We start from the raw sequence: 8,353 nt of genomic DNA on the forward strand, positions 1-8,353 counted from the left end.
CTCCCGCCTTCCACTGAGTATGCCTTATTTGCTGCTTGCAAAAAAAGAAAAGAACAGCAGCGGGAGGGATCTTTCTCGTCTGCACCGCCTGATTGGCAGGAGGGTTCGCTTTAATTGCCATGCTGTTTGAGTGAACAAGAGATGCATGTGGCAAGGGACTGCTGCTGGGTCTTGAGTCCATCTACGAGTAGAAACCAGCCCAGCTCTTCCAGGCGCTTAGGATCCTGCTGCTCAGTCCCACGTGGATTTATTTAGACCCGAAAGCTGCGCTTAATAGGGCTTGCTGGCTGCCAGCCTGCCTAAAGCTGCAACCTTATACACATTTCCTTGGGAGTAGACTCCATTGAATCCAGTGGGAGTTGCTTCGATGTAAAGAGGCAAGAGAGTCCTGCAGCCTTTTGACCTCATTTCCATACGGGGTAACTTTTAGCTCGCTTCTCCAGAATGGAGGGTGTGCGTTCACATATCGGGCAGACGACCCCAAGACACCCAAGTCCCTGCAAGCTATTGGGGAGCAAGTTGCCAACAGTCAAGTATTATGCTCGTTTGGTATTTTTGCCTTTGGTTCCGAATTAGCTATTTTCAGCAGCTGTGGGTCCTCAGAGTGAGGGAGACGAATAAAAGAGGGAGGGAGGGAGGGATGGGGGGGCGCTGGTCAGTGTTCCCTCTTCTTAACAGGGATTTCCAAGTGTTGTTCACTACAACTCCAGTAATCCCCAAGCAAAAACCATTGCAGCTGAGGATTCTGGGAGTTGTAGTCAACAACATCTAGGAATCCCTGTTAGAGGAAACACTGGGCCCAACCCATCCACTCAGTTATAGCTATACCCAGCCTAGAGAGAGGAGGTCCTCTTCTCTCAATGGCCAATCGACACACACACGCGTTAGAAAGCTCGGCACAAAGGCCTGCCAGTGTTTTACCATACACAAGGCAGGGGTTGGGCCGGGGGAGGGGGAGGAAGTTACCACCCCTCGCTTTGCTCCCCCGGCAAACGCTGGCTGAGTCAGCCAAGGAACAGACCTGGCTAGCGTAGCGCTGCCGTTTGCAAGGACTGCTCCAGGGCGAGGCCGTAACACTTCCCTGAGGCGCAAGGGCCCTGCTGCGCATAGGAGGGACCGGGGGCGGGGGGGCGCTGCCCAAGCGCGGGAGGGGAAGCATCAGCTTCGACTAAACCTGCGAGGAAACCTAGTGGGGGGGGGAGGTACCCCTCCCTCCTCTGGGTACTTACGGTGCTCAGCTGCGCCCCCATGGCTGCCTCTAGACCCTGCTGCTCCGGCCACAAGAAGAACGAAGCGCCACCACCGCCCCCAGAACACAGCACACCCGCCTGAGCTATCTCATTAGTTTGCCCCGCCCATCCTGTCAGATTCTAGCCCGCCTTCCCGTTCCTCCGCCGGCCGGATTTTGCCTTTTGATTGCTTTAGCGCCTTGTTCGTCTCAATGACTGGCAGGCCTACGCGAGTCTCTTCGCCGCTTAACGCGAAGGCTGGAGAGTCTTTCTCCCGCCTTCCACTGAGTATGCCTCATTTGCTGCTTGCAAAAAAAGAGAAAAGAACAGCAGCGGGAGGGATCTTTCTCGTCTGCACCGCCTGATTGGCAGGAGGGTTCGCTTTAATTGCCGTGCCGTTTGAGTGAACAAGAGATGCACGTGGCAAGGGACTGCTGCTGGGTCTTGAGTCCATCTACGAGTAGAAACCAGCCCAGCTCTTCCAGGCGCTTAGGATCCTGCTGCTCAATCCCACGTGGATTTTATTTAGACCCGAAAGCTGCGCTTAATAGGGCTTGCTGGCTGCCAGCCTGCCTGCCTAAAGCTGCAATCTTATACACATTTCCTTGGGATGTAAAGAGGCAAGAGAGTCCTGCAGCCTTTTGACCTCATTTCCATACGGGGTAACTTTTAGCTCGCTTCTCCAGAATGGAGGGTGTGCGTTCACATATCGGGCAGACGACCCCAAGACACCCAAGTCCCTGCAAGCTATTGGGGAGCAAGTTGCCAACAGTCAAGTATTATGCTCGTTTGGTATTTTTGCCTTTGGTTCCGAATTAGCTATTTGCAGCAGCTGTGGGTCCTCAGAGTGAGGGAGACGAATAAAATAGGGAGGGATGGGGGGGCGGGGCAGTGTTCCCTCTTCTTAACAGGGATTTCCAAGTGTTGTTCACTACAACTCCAGTAATCCCCAAGCAAAAACCACTGCAGCTGAGGATTCTGGGAGTTGTAGTCAACAACATCTAGGAATCCCTGTTAGAGGAAACACTGGGCAAAACCCATCCACTCAGTTATAGCTATACCCCTGGGTATTTTGTTGAATCAACCAGGTATCTTGAGAAAGCAGGAGATATATATCCCCCACACTTGGTGCTGCCCCCTGAATTCTAGTCAAGTCTGGAGTTCAGACTTGAGTTCACCATGGGCTGTTCTGAGGATGTTTATCTGGAGAAACAGACACAGCTGTCATATTAGCCGAAGCTTTAAGAACTACATTCAGTTTGTTGGCCATTTCTGTCCTCCCCTAGCAGATGGTATGGCTTTACTCCAAATCTGGATGGAACCAATTTTGTATGGCATGTGTTAAGATATGCAATGCCTTATTTCACATGAAAAGTTATGTTTGTTCATTCCTCTTGACTTGCCTTCTGTCTGGTTTTCTGAATCGGCCACTGCCTCAATCTCAATCGGACACCGGGGAGAGGTTTAGATCCAGAAGCACCCAAAGTACCTGTCCCTTCTGTTTTAGTGTGACCTCATCCAGAACCGGAAGATCAAAATTGTCTCCTAAGTTCTGACCTTGCACAATAAGTGGAGGGTCTGGATTTAGTCTGTTTGCTATCCCTCATCTAGCCCATCACTGCCTCCAGATGGGCATTTAGAGTAGTCATGCCTTCTGTTGATGTTGACATGTATAAACAGATTTGGGTGTCGTCATAACACTCTGCACCAAATCTCCTGATGATCTCTCCCAGCAGTTTCACATAGATGTTAAAAAGCACTGGAGACATTATGGAGCCCTGGGGGATAACATAGACAAGTTCTGATTTTGAAGAAGAACAGTCTCCAAGGGACACCATCTGGAATCTGCTCGAGAAGTAGGAGTGGAGCCTCTGCAAAGCAATGCCTCCCAAAACTGTGCAGTGTAGCTCGGTGACAGAGCAACTGCTTACATGCAAAAAGTCCCAGGTTCAATTGCTGGCATCTCCAGGGAGCACTGGGAAACACTCCTGCCTGAAACTTTGGAGAAGCCACTGCCAGTCACTCTGGACAACACTGAGCTAGATGGATCAATGGTCTGATGCAGTATAAGGCAGCTTTCTATGTTCCTATTTGTGCTCATTAACAGCATTGCCCAAATGGCCACCATGATGGAAAACAGAAGTAAAGAGAATAAGCAATAAAGTAGAAGTGTAAAATGAGTAAGAATATTGTGAGGAAAATGAGTATATGAGTAAAGAAATAAAATCAGTTTGTAAACAAGAGGGTAAATAAGTAAGCTGAATTACTTTTAAGAGTTGGTCTTGGGTTGTGTTCTGGAGTTCTCTCCTGCCACGCATCCTGAACTATAGAAGTAGGTAGGGAAGGAGCTTGTGGCAGGAACCAGGACTGGTTCCTTCTAACTGGACAAAGAGGCACCTTTTAAAGTGGTAGCAAGGGAGAGCAAATGTCCCTATTCAGCCCAGTATACTGTCCCTCTTGTGGCGGGTGTTTCTTTGTTAGATTGTGAGCACCCTTGGGACAGGGCGCTATAGTGATCAGCCTCCTCTCGCTTTAGTTCACTCCTCTAGAGTTAACAGAGAGTTAACACTTGTCTCAACTGACCGGCTGGTGAACTCCAGGGCAATCAATCAGTACACCAGGTGGGTGGGACCTAGAGAGCAATTGCTGGGAATTCTGGGAACGAGATGGGTGGACTATGCTGGAGAAGTGTGTGCGGAAAGTCTTAGTGAGGGACATGGAGTTTTTGCTCCCTCATGTTCAAAGCCAGCATGGAGGTTTCTCACATGGAATAACTGCAGATCCATGAGAGACAGGATTGCAGGAAGCTTGATTCTCATCAGGTGTTGGGTGAGTTTTCAAGGAAAAGGGGATTCAGCATAGGAAACAGTTTGTTAGTCAGATTTTGCATTAGAAACTTATATTTATTTGTGTTTGTGCTTTGCATATTGTTTGCATATTGCATATTATTGTTTGCATATTGCATATTATTGTTTACCTGCAATGTAATTGAAATAAGATACACCACCTATGCTCCACCCACCTTGGGTGTTGCAAAAGACACTGTAAACTTTAAAGTGTGCCTAAATGCAACCTGAAACTGAAGCCTAAGGACAACCTACTAAGTATTTTTGAGTGTGTCTAAAACCTGAAAGCCTCTGATGGAAGCAGTCTGTAGTCTGTAGTAATTGAATAAAACTGTTCTTTTGATCTTTATGGCAGGGAGAGTCGCTCGGGCCGACGCTGCCCAATGCAGTGCAGGCTGATCTCCCTTCCAGATGGGACCGTGTGGCCCTGTTTGGGAGGAACACCATGCCCCCACATCTGACATCATATGCGGGGGCATGGCTGATGCAGGACAGTGGGGCCAGGGGGCCGTAGCGGCCACCACACACGGACCACCGCCAGCCTGGGCCAGTAAGCAACATCCACATCCCCTGAAGCAAAAGTGCCAGCAGAGAAGGTTGTGCATTCACGCTCATGGGCAGGGCTTCATTTGGAGCAGAGGGGTGTTTGCAGCACTAGCCAAACTGAGGTTGGTGGTAGGGGAGGGGGGGTAAGTGCTCATCTGTGGTCCCCCCCCCAGAAATGAGCCTCCTGCTACCCACTAGAGTGGAAAGGGGGAAGGTAATGGACCTATATCCATTTGGTCCATTATTTCTTAACCAATGATGCTAAGAAATTATGCAATATGTTGATGTGTTGTTTGGATATCCCATAAAATCTGCTGTTGTAATTTGTGTTCATGTTGCAATAAATTGCCATTTAGAAAGATCCCACATCAATCAAACTGAATTGGAAATTAAAGCAGTTGCCATAATATGAGTGACTGCTAAATGTCACAGGGCAAAAAGGACCCTGGGTTAGGGTTGCCAACACTGTGTTGGCTGAAATCGGGATGGGGTCTCTGAGGGGGGGCCAGGGGCATGGCCACCTAGGGGCAGGGCTTGTCGTCTTTTTCTTTTTAACTTTTCAAGCTGCCGCTGAGCAGCAGCAGAGCTGGATGGCGGCGAGAGCTCTCCTGCCACCCAAACTTGGAATGGGCCATGGCTGCTTTGGGGCGGGCGCGCTGGCAAGAGGCGTGATGCAGCTGAACTAAAAGCACTCAAGCACTGCAAGAGGGAGGGACAGAGTGGGAGAGAAGGTGGCGAAAGAGTCCCTTTCTCACCCTGCCTTCCACTCTGTGGTTGATGCTATTGCTGCCTCCCCAGCAATGCACATTTTTGTTGTTGTTTCATCTCTTCTGCTCAAGCACCCCACAGAAGATTCCTTTGTGAGTTGCTTGAATTGAGAAGTTTAAGCAGAGCAAATGAACTGCTGGGAAGAAAGCAGCTCCAGGGAACAAGATGGGCAAGAAAGTCATTGCTACAGCCAGAGCCAGTGGGCAGAGTGTGGGAAGGCCAGCAAGCGGGCAGAGGGTTTGAGTCAGGCAGGGTGGGGGTAAGGTGAAGGGAAAGAAGGATGAAGAATGGGGTCATTGGGCTCTGGCCCAGGGGCAGGGCCCTGGGTCAGCAAGGTGGGTGGGTGGCATCTGGTCTCAAGCGACCAACTACATTGAGCAACTGCTTCTTGTCAACAGGAGATAGGACAGGCCAAGAGCTCTTCATGACTCTTGTGGCTGATGCAGGATATTCCTAACTGTGGGCCTGCCAAAAAGTCCCCACGGCCAGATCCTGCCCTTGGCCTTATGTTATACCTGATATACAGTCATAAGCTCTGTGCACATGATTTAGGACCTGCACTTGACAGGGTTTGTTTGTTTGTTTATTACATTTATATCCCAGTCTTCCTCTAAGGAGCCCAGAGTGGTGTACTACATACTTAAGTTTCTTGTCACATCAACCCTGTGAAGTAGGTTAGGCTGAGAGAGAAGTGACTGGCCCCGAGTCACCCAGCAAGTATCATGACTGAATGGGGATTTGAACTCGGGTTTCCCTGGTCCTAGTCCAGCACTCTAACCACTACACCACACTGGGTTGCAATGAAGGCCTTGGAAAGGATATTTAGATGCTGTGACATGACTATACCTTAAAAGATTAGAATTGTTTGGAGAATGGTTTTTCCCATGATACTCTGGATGCGAAAGCTGGACTTTGAAGAATCAAAATAGAAAAAAAGTATTGGCACTTTTGAACTTTGGTGCTGGAAAAAACTTTTGAGGACATGGGTCATAGAACAAACCAATCCAGAATTTTCACTCAAGGCACAAATGACCAGGCTCAAACTATCATACTTCGGACACATTTTGCGAAGATCCAGCTCCCTTGAGAAGTGCATAATGCTGGGCATAGTTGAAGGAAAGAGAAGAAGAGGACGACCAGCAGCAAGGTGGATAGACTCGATTACAACAGCAATGAATGCACCACTGAGAGACTTTAAAGGCCAAGTTGAAGATAGATCATCCTGGAGAGAATCTATTTGTGTGGTCGCTAAGAGTCGACACCAACTTGACGGCACTTAATCAATCGATCAATCAATCGATTGATCAATTTTACAGCAGTCCTAATCCTCCTCCATGCATTGACTTTACCTATTCAGAACATGTAAATATTGTAGAAAGCCATATTCTGTCTACATAACAGCTCATTCCAACATTAACAAAACTGCAACTGCAGAATGGACAGGACATGCCAAGAAAGTTTAAACACATTGAGTAATGTCTTGGCGCCATCTGCTGATAGTTTGTGAAAAACTGGTTCCCTTTTCAGGTGAGAATAAATGTAGGAATGAAAAGGAACACCTTTTCCACCGATTGTCAGCCAATGATGCTAAGAAATTATGCAATTTGTTGAAATGTTGTTTGGATACCCCATAAACTGCTGCTGTTGTTGTGTGTGTGTGTGTGTGTGTGTGTGTGTGTGTGTGTTGCAATAAATTCCGGTATAAAAAGACCCCCCACTTCAATCAACCTGGATTGGAAATTAAAGTAGTTGCAATAATATTAATGACCACTAAATGTCACTACATACCCAACAATGCAAAATCCAAGGATTCTTCAACACAACCAAAGAAATCTCAAAAAGAATTTTTCATATACTTTACAAACGATGCCAATTATTTTTCAGACAATAATTGAAAATAACAATAAGCTTCAATGACGTTAACCTAAATCTTACACTAACACAACTGAAATAAAACTCTAAACCAAAATAAGAACCTTACACTCATAAATATATATATAAACCTAACCTGAAAGTAAAGCTATTATTATTATTATTATTATTATTTTACATTTTATATCCCGCTCTTCCTCCAAGGAGCCCAGAGTAGTGTACTACATACTTAGGTTTCTCCTCACAACAACCCTGTGAAGTAGGTTAGGCTGGGAGAGAAGTGACTGGCCCAGAGTCACCCAGCTGGTCTCATGGCTGAATGGGGATTTGAACTCGGGTCTCCCCAGTCCTAGTCCAGCACTCTAACCACTACACCATGCTGGCTCCATTCAAATCAATTAAACTTAACCTTTATTAAATGAATTAAATTTAACCTTAAAAATAATAGGCAATCAAAAATGTTGATGCTAGATGAAGTCAAAGAATTTGTTAGACTCTTCAGAGGCAAACACAAAAAGTTTCTCCTCAGGAATGAACCAGGAAACTTAAATCCAGAAAGGGTTTATACACAGTGGCTGACACTCAGGCTAATGTCATGCTGGCACAACAGCATTTTCCATTATGCATGGCTGGGTGCAGGTGGGGGTGTGTGGATTTTCAGTGATTCTCCTCTCTCTGTGCAGCTGCTGGTGCCTCCTGAAAATATGTTCCTGACAGTACTCCAACCCTCAGAGAGATGTTTTGGGGTGGCAGAGAATTCTGCTGAGGGAACAGGAGATCAATGAAAACAGCACCCACCCTCAGGCAATGGAAGCATTCTTGTGCAAGCACAATATTAGCCTGCATGTTGGTTACCAAGTGTAAAAACTAGTTTTTCTGTATAATTGGGAAGTGTGTGTATGGAGAGAGAGAGAGAGAGAGAGAGAGAGAGTGTCTTCAAATCCCCATCCTAATTGGAGAACAATTCAGTTGGAATATTGAGTTTTCATTAATTGATTATTCACTAAACAATATTTGACTGGACAAGTAATGATGTGTCACTGTAGTAACAATGGAAAAGATGTCACATTTCATTTCTCACATGGCTCATAT

Source organism: Hemicordylus capensis, chromosome 5, assembly GCF_027244095.1.
Source record: "Hemicordylus capensis ecotype Gifberg chromosome 5, rHemCap1.1.pri, whole genome shotgun sequence".
Classification (NCBI taxonomy): Eukaryota; Metazoa; Chordata; class Lepidosauria; order Squamata; family Cordylidae; genus Hemicordylus; species Hemicordylus capensis.